The 16719-nt window shown below is 42.4% G+C and overlaps 1 long non-coding RNA gene across 4 annotated transcripts in view; it reads left to right on the forward strand.

Moving 5' to 3' along the window:
• Positions 1–16719, forward strand: part of LOC117883648 — a 195879-nt gene that overhangs the window by 20294 nt on the left and 158866 nt on the right. For 3 of the 4 annotated variants that reach the window (XR_004647359.1, XR_004647360.1, XR_004647357.1), the window contains exon 3: positions 814–900. This is a non-coding gene — a long non-coding RNA (uncharacterized LOC117883648). Of the gene's footprint in view, positions 1–813; positions 901–8014; positions 8147–16719 lie in introns of those variants that run through there. The other variant, XR_004647358.1, reaches the window with a different exon arrangement.

Below are 16719 nucleotides of genomic sequence, written 5' to 3' on the forward strand. Positions count from 1 at the left end.
AATGATCAATTCAGCTGGCTTTGATTGGAGAATCTCTGCATGTCACTTAGGAACTGTTCCAAGCTCTAACACAAACTTGTTGATTTTGAGGCAAATCACTGAGGCTCAGATTTTCAAAAGTGGCCTCTAATTTTTGTTGTTATCCTACAGCCCCTCCCTTTCTTTTTTAAAAATGTTCTGATTTTGGGGGTGGTGAAAACCCTTACTACAATCACAATTAGCACCTGCAACCCCCGCTGCTTCCAACTAAAAATCAGACTGTAGGTTTCTAAAAATGGGTGTCCAAAAATTAAGAAAACCTAAATAAGACTGCTTTTGAAAATATGGCCCTTAACCTCCCAGGGTCCGTGTCCCCATCTGAAAATGGGGATACTAGTACTTACCAATCTTGCCTGATAGTTGAGCCTAATTTAATTAGCTTAGACATACGTGGATGGAAGATGTTTCAGCAATGCAAAGTATTCTTCAGCTGCTCCCAGATTGCCTCCACCCACTGCAAAACCGATGGGAGGGTGAGGAAAACTCCATGAAGATTTCCTAATGGAGCTGCTTCTGCATTGTTCAGTTGGGCGTGAACCTGTCCCTAAATCCAACAGATGTTTGGGGCTCCATGCAGAGGCTCTGAGCCTCTCTAACAATTCTGTGCTGCTTGTAGCTTTGGCCTCTGTCCCAGGCAGCACAGCTCTGATAGATCCTCATTGTCAGGGACTCCTCTGTCCCTGGCTGTCCTAGTGACACCTCAAGGCGGGTTCAGCAGGAATGATGTGTGTGTCCCCCTCTTCCTTGCACTCAAAGTCCTTGTCTCTTTCCCAGGGCCCATCCCTAGACTGCCGGAGTCCAGTGGAGATGAATGAGCCTCCTCATGATGGGTCCCCTCAATGCACATTTTGGGGGAAGGAGGTGAGTACTGCAGGATGGTCATGATGCCAGAGGCAGAAAGAGCACTGGTAATTTTGGAGACTCAGATGTAGTTTGTAATGCTGGCAATTAAAAAAGTTAATCTTTGATTTGTTTCAGTACTATGCAAAATTTATGCTGATCCTCAGGTGTTAAGAGATTCCCTCTCCTCCGTTGACCATTCCAGACTGCATCATGTAGCTCTGTTTAAGGGCTTAAAAATTACAAAGAGTAAAGTAATGTTAGTAAAGTAACATTTTTGTAATATGAACTGATTTCTCTTAGGAATTTTAGGATCCCCTTCCAGAAAGATCCGAGTAACTCCCATTGAAGTTGGTGTAGAATCATCATGCTGAAGTTCCCAGGGGTACTGCTTGGAGCCAGCACTGCTTTCTCTGTTAAATGCAGTGACTCCTGGTTTTAAGTTTTACCTTTTATGTGACAAAATTCAAATAATTTGTAGAGCTTCAGACAGGGATTTAATTTCAAATGATTTTCTCTGTTGGCTGTAATGCTGTATTGATTCTGCAGCAAAGTGCAACTGTTGTTTAGCTGCCTCTGCTTGGCCAGCACAGATTTACAGTCTCTCCTACTTCTTCTCCCTCTTGTCCTCCCTAGTAGGCACACTTAGAAATCTTGGGTGATGGTGGAATAATGCTCCCTTTTAGGTCACCAATTCAAATCCAGCCCCAAAGTTCTGGGCTGTTCTGGTAATCTGTATATAGAGGATCTTGTGTTCACATCACAAAAATGACCATCCTTTTTTGGCAATGTCAGATATGCAGGACAAGATGGAGGCAGCCTGTAGTGCATTGTTGGGAAATTTGCAATGCCATTTCCTTTGCTATACCTGTAGATGGTTGGTCACCCAAATTCTTTGCTAGTGTAACCCCATTGATTTATATGGAATTACACCATGGAGAATTTGGCCTTCAGCCCTCCCCATGTCAGTCTGACACCTCTCACCAGCAGTAAATTCAAATGATTTTTTAAAAAGTAATGGAATAGCTTTTTTTGATACTAATTAGGCCACCAATCATTTCTGAATGAAAGGGATTGAGTTTGGGTGGCTAGAATAGTCTGAACAGCTTTGGCTTCTGTGTGGTGCCATGGAATGCATCCGTTAAAAGCATCAGCAACAACAACACCCATACCACACAACAAACAACCCGAAGGACTTTCCATTTCTAAAAGAAAGTCGACATGTAAAAGACCAAAACAAACCTAAAACCAGCCTGGCCTTTATCCTGGTGCTGCGGATGTTGTATTTGATCACCCTCTTACCCATTTTGTTGAAAGAAAAATGTGCTACTTTGCTTTTCCCTTTAAATTCAGATCTTTTGTTGACCAATCTTTTATTTTTATAGCAGCTCTCCATGACTTTATTGCCTGGAAAAACACAGCAATAGCACAGAGATTGTGGAATATTTCAAGAGTAGCTTAATACCAGCTGACCCTCTTACATACAGTATGAAGTTTACTTATATATAGTGTATCTTTCTATCTCATAAGATTACACAAGATACAATAACCACATTTTACAGGGGACTGTGAGAGCAGTTTTCTAAAAGCTAATGCTTAGTTATTACCAATGATCATTATTCATGTCCTGTAGAACTCTATACATGAGGTCACTGGAGTTTCACCACTGCTAAGAGATCAGAACCAGGTCCTTCACAATTTGGAGTAGCTCCTCAAGGATATCTTACGTTTTAAGATGCATGTACTGTAACAGGGTCATGTGGGCTATTAGAGCAAAGAACTGGGGAAAACAGGATCCTGGTACTGTGACTGGGACAAGTCACTTGTCTTCCTTGTGTGCTTAATGTAGCCCATTAAAGTTTGTGCAGCCCATAGAAATGGAGCTGGGCAAACCCTACAGGATTAGACCAATGAGTCAGTGAGATTACTTGTGTGTAGGGCTGCACATTTGTCACAGCATTTTTTGGGGCGGGGGAGGGATTGCTCAAAAGTCACTAAGTAGTCACAGTAAATTTAATAAGTCACCAGTTTAGGGGCCAATGGTGTGTAAAGTCATGGGAATGCTATTTATAATGGGGGGGGGGAAGGTTCTGGGGGAGTTGGGTCCTGCCCTTGAAGGGTTGGAGGCCTGGGAGCTGGGGAGGGTAGCTGGAGAGCCTGCCCTGAACTCACTCCGCAGGCATGGCAGCAGCTCCTGTCCCATGGGGCTGGGACTGGCACCAGGTTGCAATGCTACTCACTCAAAGCATCCCCTTCCCTCCCCGTCAAGACGCAGCGGCAGCCAGGCCAAATCTGAGCAGCACTGTGACCTCATGCGCCAGGTTGCAAATGCCTGGAGCATGTAGCTGGGCCCAGAGCTGCAGGGAGAGTAGCTGCAGGAACGGTCACTGTGGGGTGAGTTTATTAAAATCATGAACTCAAAAGGAAAGTCATGGACACAGAAAAAATCACAAATCCATGACAATTTTACCATTATGCAGCTCTACGCATATGAGCAGGGGCACCTGCAAGGGTTCCAGAGTAGGGCGGGGCTCTTTTAGGGATAGAGGGAAACTAACTGTTTTGAGCGTGCTCACAGTCAGCTAATCATTCCACACTAAGAGGAGAAAGGAGCTTTGAGCCTCATGCTGCAGGCTCCATTGAACATGTAAGGAAGGGTCCACAGGTCCCCTTGTAGTTGGTGTTTTCAAGGGGTCTTCCTAGGGGCCTATGCTGAATGAGGTGGCCAAATTACAGGGTTTTTCTCCAGGCCTGTCCTACCCATGAAGCTGATGGTGCACCATTGGAGAGTGGGCTTCACTGGGGCTCCCCTCCTTCATAAGTGATGGTACCCTAGTTTGGGGGAGGTTTGCCATCTTACATATATGGAAAGCCCCAATTGTGTGGGTCTGTGGGGAGTTGCTAATGTGCTGGCACCAGCTCTGCTGATGGATTGGGTCCACAATTCTGCCGATGGAGTAAATTGATACTATGCTAGGTCTTAGATAGGAAAAAAAAAAGATGAAATGCAGGACCTCTCTGGAAAACATCTCCTGTATGAGCTAAGTTCTGCTGGGAAAAGCACCAAAACATACATTTCACCCTTGCTGGCAAAGTAACTGCTTTCCAAGTCAGTTTTGCAAAGTAGACTCTAGTATCCTTACAGCTACAAATGAGCAGAACATTAAACGTGATGTAATCCCTTGTATCATCTTATCGTATCTTAATTGTCAATAAGATTATATTGAACAGAAAACAGTTTGCATGTCTGATTGTCTGAGTGGGTATTAGTTATTTTGGTTTCTCTGGCACATATTCAGGGCCCTAGATACCTCAAAACACTAAACAATGTATAGGAAAAATATATATTAAAAAATCAGTGCATTACTTGGATTTTTCAAATAGTCTATTGCAAACTTCCTGGAAATAGATTCTTCCACAAATATAAAGAAATAGGTTGTCTGTACCCCTCCATACCATAACCCCCCCTCTTAAATACTCCTTCATTCTCCAGCACCTCCATCTATAAACCCACAATCTTCAGCATGCAGAGAAGTTAACAGACCTTGGCTCTGTTGGGCCTAGAGTTGATGCAGGTTTCCAGAGTTGAATACCTGTTACAAGAAAGCATCCTGCCAGCAACTACCTTTCATTTAAATCAAGTATGCTCCAGTTCAAACAACTCCACTGATTCCAACTTCGATATCTTACAAAGAGGCAGATCCTTAGGTAACAAGCTCTCAAACCTCTTAGTGCTTTGTAGGTATTGTTATGTATGTAGGTAATGTGTATAAAGTCTACCACTGCTCATCCCGTAAGGTTTATTTTTCTGTGCCTGTCTTTGAGGGTGTAACATTCCAGGGCAGGGACTGTCTTGATATATGTCTTGTATTGGGCCAAATGAAAAACTAGAGATGGACATTAAGACACAAATTTTTTCTGAACTTCACCAGAGTTCTGATAACTGTCTATCCATGGATGATAGTTGTGTTTATTTTTCTTGTATAAATGTCATTACTATATATTTCCTACTGTTACACTGGGCATCTGTTACAGGAAATATTGTTTTTTGTGTGTGTTCATGTCTACTGGAAAAATATTCAGCTGTGGTTTAGAAATGATATCGTGTGCAGTCCCAGTTGTGAATAATTGTCCCAAGGTCATTGTGGAGGTACTTGTTAGAAAAACAGAGCATTTGGCTGCACTTTATAAGAAGTAAGAGGAGTTGTTCTCCTAAATAGTTTCACTCATAAATATGATTCCCTTTCTTAATAACCCATGGGCCTCTGTGGAGAGGAATGACAGCAGCGTGATTGCTTTGCAAGAATGTTACTAGGGTGAAGGATATGGCTTAGTATAATGACGCAGTCAAATATCCTTCATGTAACCCAGCAAGAGCAGACCCAATCTTCTGATTTTTCTCATTGTAGAATCTTCACACTCTGTGTGTAACAAGTGAGAGGAGAGGCTTGCATCTGAAGAAGTGAGGTTCTTACCCACGAAAGCTTATGCGCCCAATACTTCTGTTTGTCTTAAAGGTGCCACAGGACCCTCTGTTGCTTTTTACAGATTCAGACTAATACGGCTACCCCTCTGATAAGTGAGAGGAGGGAAAGATAACCTCACTTTCTCTCACAACCCGTCTGACTTGGGTTTGGTTTGCATAAGTATTAGTCTCCAATGTCAGAAATTTTAATCAAAGGTAGGGACCGATTTAAGGGATTATGAGATGAGCTGCAGGTGTGTGCAAAACTCCAGTTACTATTGGTCAAGCTATAGAAAACACACTAAAAGCTGGGGAGAAGGTGTGAAATCCTGGCTCTATTGAAATCAATAGAACTTTCATTGATTTCAGTGGAGCCAGGATTTCATCCACTGTGTATAAATATGGTTTTGGGAATCGTGGAGTGAGGGAAAGGGGCAAATTAGCTCCAATTGTGTATTGTTCAAATAGCTACGATGACCATTTTGAAATGAGGTTTAATTTTTTATAGCTGTTATACATTTCTATAGCTCACCTTCTATTCTGTTTAGCTTATTTGAGTTGTTGAAGTTTCTGCATAAATAGCAGTCATTGAATATCCTACAAGCCGGTGAGAAATGAGTGCATTTTTGCATTATAATTGGATTTCATTAGTTTATGATACAGTCCTGGTGCTATCGGGGCAGTAATAAAATATGCAGCAATGAAGGGTTAGTCAGTGAAATTTCTGAAACATGCCCCAGTGGTTTAGGAATATGCACACTGAGTAGTAATCACCTGGCATTTGTGGTGCTGCTAAGGTGAATTAGCAATCCATTGTGAATGTCAGACTATTGCAACTATTGTTTTAATTTTATTATCAATTAAACAAGTAATGCAAACCTGTTGAAGAAATTTGGGGCAGTACCTCTATCAAAAAGGTATGCACTAACTTTTTTTAAATTTGGTATTTTACAAATGACTATAACATTAAGAAAAATGATAGACATTTAGAAACATGAAAATGTAATCAAGACAAAATAATTTCCCCATCTTCAGGTTGTATCTATACACTAACTCATCCTTTTTCTTAACTCAGATTGTCAATTCTTATTTCCTTAGTTTTAGGGATTAATTTGTATAATCCCTTGTAATTTCACAACCCTTAAAAACATCTTTTGTGATCATTTCATGTATAGTCATGATAAGGAAGCTCATATATTATAAAAATCTCATGATGATTCTTAACTAAATGTGCATATGGTGATGCACCTCGACAAATATACTTACCATACATTTGAAATATATTTTTCTCTACTGAATCCCATTTTTGTGCTAATAACTATATAACAGTGCAAAAAACGGGAAAAGACTTGAGTTAAATAAACTGCTTCTTTTGCTGGCAGTTTATAGTAGACTCTTATCTTATGTGGACCAGTCACTAGAGGAGGGACCACCCTAGTGTGGATTATTCCTTCCCCTTGCCTGAGAGATTTGTCATCTTTTCCCTGCCACCATTGTTGTACGGGTTTTACTAGCTCCCTCCCAGTCCCAAATCTTATTCATGAAAACCCCAGGGCAATGAGAATCCTTTGTAAAGCATCTTTACCCAGCTTTTGTCTGGAATAAACCTCCTGAATAGTCAGGTGAGAGGACAAATTCACATACGCATTTAGAAAAAGAAAATCCATGGCTTTTAGTAATAGTTTATGTATCGTCCCTTTCATCAGAGGGTCTGAAAGCCCCTTACTAAAGTTAAGTAGGTATCATCTCCATTTTGCAAAGGAGGAAACTGAGAGGTTTAGTGACTTGCTGTAATTTAGACAGCAAGTTGGTAGCAAACCTGGGAGTCCTGACTGTCAATCCGTTGCTCTAAGCATTATAAGCATGGTATCCTTCAAAAGTTGGAGGGCTTTTTTGCTGTGATTTGGTTTTCTGCATAATTTGTGTAGATTTTTCACCTTAAAGTGAGTCTAAAAGTGGCATTTGAGGCCCATATTTATGGTCTTAATGATTTCCAGGCAAATTTGCTCATTTCACAAATAAAGACATTTGTTTTCCAAATTGGTAGTCCAGCAAAATCAACCCAAGACCTGAAAATCTAGCTGGTTTTTTTTCTGGCTCATGCCTCATCACCATTGCTAAAGATTCTGCAGGTTTAATTATGCCACCACACTTCTTCATCCCCATTGTCTTCATACAATGGTCTCATCTTCAACTGTGTAACCTCATTGCCTCCAATTTGCCTTTAAAGCTTTAAACAATGTTGGAAATAGAACTTAGTGAATATTTCTGTTGCTACACAAACTGGGATAGAATCCAGCTGACGCTCAAAGAGCTTGTCTACATGGTGGGATAATGTGCTTTACAGAGATGTGATTTTTAAAATGCACTAGCTTGGTGTACATTAACTTAGTCTGTGTAGCACCAAGCTGGTGTGCACTAAAGATTCCCTATTGTGCTTTAATATAGTAGTGTTTCAAACAGCGCTTTGTTAAAGCACACTAGCAGGGTCTACATCAACCAATTAGTGCACAGCATGTTGGTGCACTTTAGCAATCTCATCCCCATAGAATGTGGTAGACAAACCCTTAGCCCTGGTCTACACTACAGGGTTAGGTGGAATTTAGCTGTGTTAGGTTGATTTTATAATGAATGCGTCTATACAAGCAACCCTGTTCTATCGACCTAAAGGGCTCTTAAAATGGAGGAGGAGGAGGAGGAGGAGAATGCTCAGCAGGCAAGTGGTGAATCCATTCTCCCCGGCAGTTTCATCATCCTGGAGCCAATACCCTCCCAAGGTGGGATCCCGGACCCTGAGGGTGGAGAAGGCCCCTCTGGTGAGTGTACATTTGTAACTACAGTACAGGGTTTAAAAGCAATAGTGTTTAATGTTTGATTTGCCCTGAAGACTTGGGATGCATTCGTGGCCAGTACAGCTACTGGAAAAGTCTGTTGTTGTGTCTGGGGATGGAGTGGGAATCCTCCAGGGACATCTCCATGAAGCTCTCCTGGAGGTACTCTGAAAGCCTTTGCAGAAGGCTTCTGGGGAGGGCTGCCTTATTTCATCCTCCACGGTAGGACTCTTTACCACACCAAGCCAGTAGCAAGTAGTCTGGAATCATTACAGCACAAAGCATGGCAGCGAATGGTCCTGGGTTTTGGTTGCATTGAAGCAATATTTGGTCTATATCTTTCTGTGTTAGCCTCAGGAGAGTGATATCATTCATGGTCACCTGGTTGAAATAGGAGAATTTTTGTAAGGGAACAGTAAAAGGACCCCGTCCATGCTGGGCTCTTTGCACTTGGCTAAAAGGGATCATCCCTGAGAATAGCCACGCGGCAGGGGGAGGGGTGAAGGGATCATCCCAAATAGCCTCGTGGAGGGGTGGGGAGAAGTGTGTGCTGCGCATCCACCCGAAAACCAGACCCCCTCCTTTTAAATGGCAAACCCAACCGGCATTGCTTGCTATGGGAAAGGAGGGCGCTGCAGTTTGAAAACATTCCCACATGTTATCAAGGTGTTAGAAGCCAAACCTGCGTACTCTTTGGCTTACCATGGCTGCCTGGAAACTGAATTCTGTTGCCCTGCTGTGTGTGATGTGTCACCATACCGGCAGGCGCTCAATATAAAAGGCAAAATGTGACCTTGTATCTAAAGCACATGTGCTGTCTGCTGTGAATTGCTTGATTCACTGTGAAAGAGTTTCCCTTTTGTTCTCAGAAATGTATCATCTTAAATTTTATTCTCCATTTTTATCCCTCCACATGTGCAAATGTTTCTATGCTTCCCCTATCATCTCCGTCCCTGAGGTTATCGCAGATTAGAAGGTGAAAAAACCGCACTCACGATGACATGTTTTCTGAACTCATGCATAGTTGAACTGCTCCTTACTACTGTCCAGGCTGCCTGTGTATGGCTTCATGAGCCATGGGAGCAAGGGGTAGGCTGGGTCTCCAAGGATAACTAGTGGCATTTCAATATCCCCAACAGTAATTTTCTGGTCTGGGAAGTAAATCCCTTTTTGCAGCTGCTCAAACAGCTCAGAGTTCCTAAAAAATGAGCGTCATGCACCTTTCCCGGCCATCCCACGTTGATGTCCCTTGTGATCCATCAGTGCTTGCAGCACCATTGAGAAGTACCCCTTGCAGTTTATGTACTGGTTGGCAAGGTGGTCCGGTGCCCAGAGAGGGATATGCATTTCATTTATCACCCCACCACAGTTAGGGAAACCCATTGCAGCAAAGCCATCCACTATGACCTGCATATTTCCCAGAGTCACTACCCTTGATAGCAGAACGTCAGTGACTGCATTGGCTACTTGAATCACAGCAGTCCCCACAGTAGATTTGCCCACTCCAAATTGATTCCTGACTGACCGGTAGCAGTCAGGCATTGCAAGCTTCCACAGTGCTAGTGCCACTCGCTTCTCAACAGTCAGGGCAGCTCTCATCGTGGTACTCCTGCGTTTCAGGGCACTCACAGAGTTCCAGGGAAGTGGCCTTACGCATGCGAAAGTTTTGCAGCCACTGTGAATCATCCCATACCTGCAACACTATGCAGTCCCACCAGTCTGTGCTTGTTTGCCGGGCCCAGAATTGACATTCCACTGTATCAACCAGCCCCACTGCCGTCATGATGTCCCAATTGCCACAGCCCGTGCTTTCAGGAATGTCCATGTCCTCATCACAATTGTCCTCGTGTTGCCGTCTCTTAGCCAGGTTCTGCACATACTGCAGTATAATGCGCGCGGTGTTTACAATGCTCATAACAGCATCAGTGAGCTGAGCGGGCTCCATGCTTGCCGTGCTATGGCATCTGCATGGGTAACCCAGGCAAAAAGGCGCAAAATGATTGTCTGCAGTTGCTTTCATGGAGGGAGGGAGGGAGGGGAGAGTGACGACATGTACCCAAAACCACCTGCGACAATGTTTTTGCCCCATCAGGCATTGGGAGCTTTACCCAGAATTCCAATGGGCAGCGGAGACTGCAGGAACTGTGCTTCCCACAGTGCACTGCTCCGTGAGTCGATGCTAGCCACGGTAGTGAGGACGCACTCCGCTGACTTAATGCGGACAGACACAATCGACTGTATAAAACTGATTTCTAAAAATCAACTTCTATAAAATCGACCCAATTTCGTAGTGTAGACATACCCTTAGTTGTGTTAGGTCTGCAGGGTAACAAGACTAAAAAGCACTTAACGCTTCGGTCATTGAAATCAGCAGGTAGTAGGCATCAGTGCTCCTTGCCTACATATGACACGTCCTCTTGAGATGTATATAGATCTTAAGGAATCCATGGGCTGAGTGCTGAGTCCCTAGTTGTCCTTTGGGGGCAAATCCTGTTCCCTCAGCAGAAGAATTCTATGGAAACCCCACAACTGGAAGGTTAAATTATTTCAATCCTCTACATGGTAATAATTTGTAATGGAAGATTCTTGGGACACAGACCTTGTTTTCTTTCTTGTCTGCAAAGCACAGTGCTCATCAATGGCATTGTATTAGTAGCAGAACAGACAGCGGGGGTGAAATTGTTTGGCCCAGAAGAAGGGTGGTACCTACATATAGTAGTGGCTTTAAATCTGTTGGCATTGCTATTGTTAGCTGTTATTTTCATATGCTAGGATCTATCTCTGCATACAAACTCAGAGGTGGTATAGGTCAGGAAAGTTTGGTCACTGACAACCTGATGCATTTTTACTTTCATCCTGATATCCATTCATCACCAATGTCAGAAATGCCAAACCCTAAACATGGTGTAGTGTGTCCCAGGACTGTGCTCATTAATACGCCATTATTCCTGTAAATTCAGCCTTTTCAGGTAACTGCTGTTTCCCAGAATATCAAAATTAGTAAATAAATATAATTTTAATGGCCATTACCTAGTGGTATGAAGGATAGTTGGGGGATGCACATGGGGTACCCAGTCAGACTCAGTTCTCATTCATACAGTGAGAGGGCAACTTCCTGCAGTATCTGTGCAAGATCATATTGTCTTAAGTGTATGAATGGTTTGTGTATAATTGTGGGCCAGGGATTATATGCACTCCATGAGGGGAGGGCGAGCACAGCTCCTCCAGGAAGTGATCAAGGCAAATCACTCAGGTTATAACATCTCCAGGGAGGCACCACCTCCTGGGGAGGCTCTCGTATTCTGGTTCCAACTGGCATCTCCAGAGACCAACAGACCAAGAAAGGACTCTTTAGATAAATAGCCTGTGCTTAAACTGAGTAGGGACTGTTGTTCTGGTTCCTGATCTAAAGACTGATGTGAATGTGTAACCACAGGGAAAACCCAGTAGAGGGGGTTGAAGGACTGTCATTTACTAGAGCCCAATGTTGGAGCTGGCGGTGACCTCTGGTAAGCTTAGCATGTGTATAGGTTCTTTTATTGTTTTGATATGTTCTCTCAGTAATGCTTTTACTTTAAGAATAAATGTGCTTGCTTAGAAGGGAGCTTTGTGATAACTTGTAACTGTGGGCAATACACTGGTGGTAGCCCTTGGAGAGAAAGCAAAGCACAGACACTGGTCTCTTAGGCTAACTGGCTTGCTGGAGATATCACAGTGTAGATCAGGGAGCTTTGCAGCCTTAAAAACCCAAGTCAGAAGGGAGTGAGATGTGGGTCCCTGCCCAGCTGGAAGACAGAAACCTTTAAGTGGGTGCCAGCCAAGGACCACAAGTGGGAAATATAGGTGCAGTTATCCAGAAACTGTGTGATATACAGCTTTAATTGTTATATACAAGTTGTAACTCTATAAAACGGCTTCATTTAGTGGAATCAATACTTGATTTTTTCAGCTATGAGAGTTGCACTGAACATGAGAAATCAATTTCTAGCATCTGTCTGAAAGCAAAGGCCATAAATCATCTTCTGTAAACCCCTGGGATTCCAGTGGCAGGTTTTAAAATTCAATTGGGATAATTTTACACCAGGACAGTATTTGCTTATTCTGCTTTAAAATGTTAGTTACCCCTTTTGACCGAAGTGGCTAGACAAAAATTTGGGGTCTAGTAAATTATCACAGTTAGGAGGAGAAATTGATAGTCAGTTATTTATTTTATGCAGTTGTGTGTATTTACAAAGAATGTACCAAGTTTTGTGTTTTTGAACACAGAAGGAATGAAATAGCAGGAAGCCGTTGCTTCTGCTCACAACAGCAAGAACACTCTTTTTAGCCTGCATCCCTGACCCAAAAACCTCCTCCCCCTGTTTCTTCTGGGGTAGTCAACAGGCTTTCAGTTTTTCCTTCAGGCTGTCTTGCTCTTTCCCAGTATTTGTCTGTTTAGCCTTTTCTCCCTCATTCCCATACTCAGAACCTATCTGTAACCATGGTCAGCAATACATATTTCTATTGTCTTAAGTGGAGGTTTCTGCTTACCCTTAAAAGCAAATATCAGAGGGGTAGCCGTGTTAGTCTGGATCTGTAAAAAGCAACAAAGAGTCCTGTGGCACCTTAAAGACTAACAGATGTATTGGAGCATAAGCTTTCGGGTGAATGCCCACTTCGTCAGACGCATGGAAGCCAATACCTCAGATAAATACTAAGTCTTAAACTGAACTTCTAACCGATGCCAAGATCCATCAGAGTTCACTAACCCCAATTTCTAAAATTATCTAGAAAAGATGATGGAAGTACCTGGGACATGTGTTAAGAGTAAAGATGCCATGGCAGGCATGTTATTGGGCAGCTGGAAGAACACGCAGAAGGGGCCAACCAAAAGAATACCTCTGAGACAGAAAACGGACGGGACTTAACAACAAAGAGGCCATGCAAAGAGCGGCTCAAGATAGACGGGAATAATGCAGCCTTGTTCATGCCCTAAGCAATTGTTTAATTGGACAGGAAGGATTTAGATGGCAATAGTCCAGACCTTTATAATTGGTTTGACATGAGCTGGAAATATGGACATACTCTTTGTAAATTGCCATATAATTTGACCTTCTCCTGCGACCTACGTGTTAATCACTCCATAGAGACAAAGTCAGTCACAGATTTTTGTAGCCCTTCTATAAATTTAGATTCTCTTGGCCTTTCAGTTTCTCAGAATTATGCATTTGGATGCAATGTGAGCCAGTATCAGTTGTTACCTACCAGGCCGTGATATACAGTGGGCTACTTAGATTTTTTGTTTTGCCATCTAAATGCTGTTTTCCAATTTTAATCTTGCATACCAGTATTACATATGACATGAGTTTGTGTGCACCTGAAACCACAGTACAAAATATAAAGTGACAATTTGTATAAAGTTGCATTGGCAGAATCTGATTGTGGATAATTACCCCACAGGAATAATTCTAAATCAGTTAATCATAGCGTAACTCAACTTCAATTTTATGCTACTCCAAAATTCAGAGAAGCCACTATTTGCATTTTCTCATTTAGTACATTTTGCCCATTTTTGTTTACTGTTGTTCATATCTTACATCTTTCAAGACAAATAATATCCTGGAAATTAAAACAGTCTTGAAATGTACGATACAGCTAAGTCTGTTTGCTTGAATAATGTGCACCTTGCTGCAGCATTGCTCAGCAATGCTTAATCATTCGCTCTGTGTTATGGGATCAAATTCTGACTCCATTCAAGTCAATGAGAGTTAGGATTTCACCCTATGTATTCAGAGGACGTGTATGAGCCAAATGTTCAGTTTCATCTGTATCTCTCCCATAGGCAGAAAAGTGCATAAAGAGTTGAAAATAATCCATAAAAAGTATATTTGTTAAAGTTCAAAGTGCTTTGAACTTTCCAGCATAAGCCCTGTGAAGGGCTGTAAATGGGTCAACATCTCATCAGTATACATTATAGAACAGAGACGGGCAAACTACGGCCCGCGGGCCCGTCCTGCCCGGCCCTTGAGCCCCCGGACCCTCCCCTGCTGTCCTCCCTTCCCCACAGCCTCAGCTACCGCCGATCCAGCTGGTAGTGAAGATGTACCCTAAGAGTCCATGGCAGTGGTTGATTAATGACCCAAAACCAGCTTCTGCCTTTTCAGAACAAAGCATTATTTATTCTTTCACACATATCATGCAGAGCAAAGAGTAAACAATAAAGGGTATCCACATATTCCCTTTCCCAGCCCCTTAATTTTAATTTGCAAGCTTTTGTAAGTGCCTATCAGCCCAGCTAACTCTATCCTGGTCTGGGAAAAGCAGACTGTCCTGTCTGCAGCCTGACAGTCTCTACGTAAAAGAATAAATGGACACAAATCAGACGTCAAGAATTAGAACATTCAAAAACCAGTTGGAGAACACTTCCATCTCCCTGGCCACTCAATTACAGACTTAAAAGTCACAATATTACAACAAAAAAACTTCAAAAACAGACTCCAACGAGAGACTGCTGAATTGGAATTAATTTGCAAATTGGACACCATTAAATTAGGCTTGAATGAAGACTGGGAGTGGATGGGCCGTCACACAAAGTAAAACTTTCCCCATGCTTATTCTCCCCCCCCCACCCCTCCCAATTCCTCATATCTCCTTGTCAATTGCTGGAAATGGGCCATTTTCATTACCACTACAAACAGGTTTTTTTTCTCTCCTGCTGATAAAAGCTCAACTTAACTGATCACTCTCCTTATAGTAACACCCATTGTTTCATGTTCTCTGTGTGTGTGTATATATATATATATATATATATATATATATACTGTATTTTCCACTACATGCATCCGATGAAGTAAGCTGTAGCCCACGAAAGCTTATGCTCAAATAAATTTGTTAGTCTCTAAGGTGCCACAAGTACTCCTGTTCTTTTTGCAGATACAGACTAACACGGCTGCTACTCTGAAACCTCTCTATCTCTATATGTCTCCTTGTATACATGCCAGTCAGCTCTCACTGACACTCCTCCCTGAGCAATTCCCCTCCTTCTTTAGGCAAGCATTTTTAAGGGGTTGAGTATTTCCTTTCATCATGGGGTTTTGATCTGGGAAAAATACACCGCACTAGATTAGCTGCAGCCAGGTAAGAGGTAATCCCCTAATGAATGGCTTCCCCACTTTCTTCTCAAGGACTCTTGGTATACCTTATTGTAGTCCCTTATCTTTGCCATTGTTCTGTTTCCTATTGGTTTCTCCCTTACAATCTCCTTTGGTTTAACTCAATGCATTCAGGCAGGATAATATCACACAGATAACCTAACAGGCATGAGATATTTATAGAAAATACTATATATAACTCCCTCATTCTCCACACCAGCCCTTCCCAAATATCATCATCTTTGCCATAAAAAGAGTGCAAAAGCATTCTGTTAGAGGGCCAATTTCTGCCCTCATGTGTGCAGCCCTATTGCATTCAGTGAGTTGCTCATTTTAACAGGAAACATAACTTGAACATTATTTTTCAAAGACAAACTGCATGCCGAGTTAATCCCAGATTTATGTTCTGAATGTTCCTACTAACCAGGCTACAGTGCTGAAACACATTTTAGCGTGCTTTTTAAACAAAACCTCTTCCTCCCCTCTGTGAAATTCTGGGCCACTGTGTTTGCAGAAGGTACACCATCATTCTGTGACATCATGGGCAGCAGAAGTCTCATTGCTTGTTATTAGACACAGTTATGCAGAATGTATTAAAAGACCAGTGTGGCAAACCCAGGGCAAACAGCTACAAAGGGCGGGGGGGTAGTAATTAGTCCTGGGGGTTAAAAGGCCTCTCCAATCCACTGAGGGGAGATAACCACTGGGAAATAAGGTTCAGCTGGAAAGAGGGTTACCAGGGAACTAATTAGGTTCAGCTGGCTCCAACTGCTTGAGACCTTTTTAAACCCTCCCCGGCATGGAAGGGGGGAGGAGAGAGAGAGAGGAGGGGGGGGGGGAAAGAGAGAGGCAGGGAAGCTGCTAGTGAGCTAGGTGCAGCAAGGCTCTGAACCCTTCCAGCAAGGAAGGCTGCACTCTGTCCCCAGAAGGGAAGAAAATCAAGCACAAGGGACTGACTGAGGGAAGGAATAGCCAGACCCTGTGCTACCTATGTGGATTTGCTTTGCCCAAGCCTGAGTCTCCAAGACTAAAAAGAACTGAGCCTGCTGAGGAGAAGGTACTTTGCCATACCAGTTATGCTAATTCAAATATTGTAGCAGTTTCCTGCTACCTGAAGTTGAATCCTGGTTCTAACAGAAATAGCCCCACAACATTGTTCTTGTAGGACCAAATAAATGTAGCTGAAATTAATGTGCTTATACTTATCTATCAAGTAGGGCTGTCAAGCAATTAAAAACATTAATTGCAATTAATTGCTCTTAAACAATAATAGAATACCAATATTTTTGGATGTTTTCTACATTTTCAAATATATTGGTTTCAATTACAACACAGAATACAAAGTGTACAGTGCTCACTTTATATTTATTTTTCATTACAAATATTTTCACAATAAAAAATAGTATTTTTCAGT

This window comes from Trachemys scripta, chromosome 10 (assembly GCF_013100865.1).
Source record: "Trachemys scripta elegans isolate TJP31775 chromosome 10, CAS_Tse_1.0, whole genome shotgun sequence".
Classification (NCBI taxonomy): Eukaryota; Metazoa; Chordata; order Testudines; family Emydidae; genus Trachemys; species Trachemys scripta.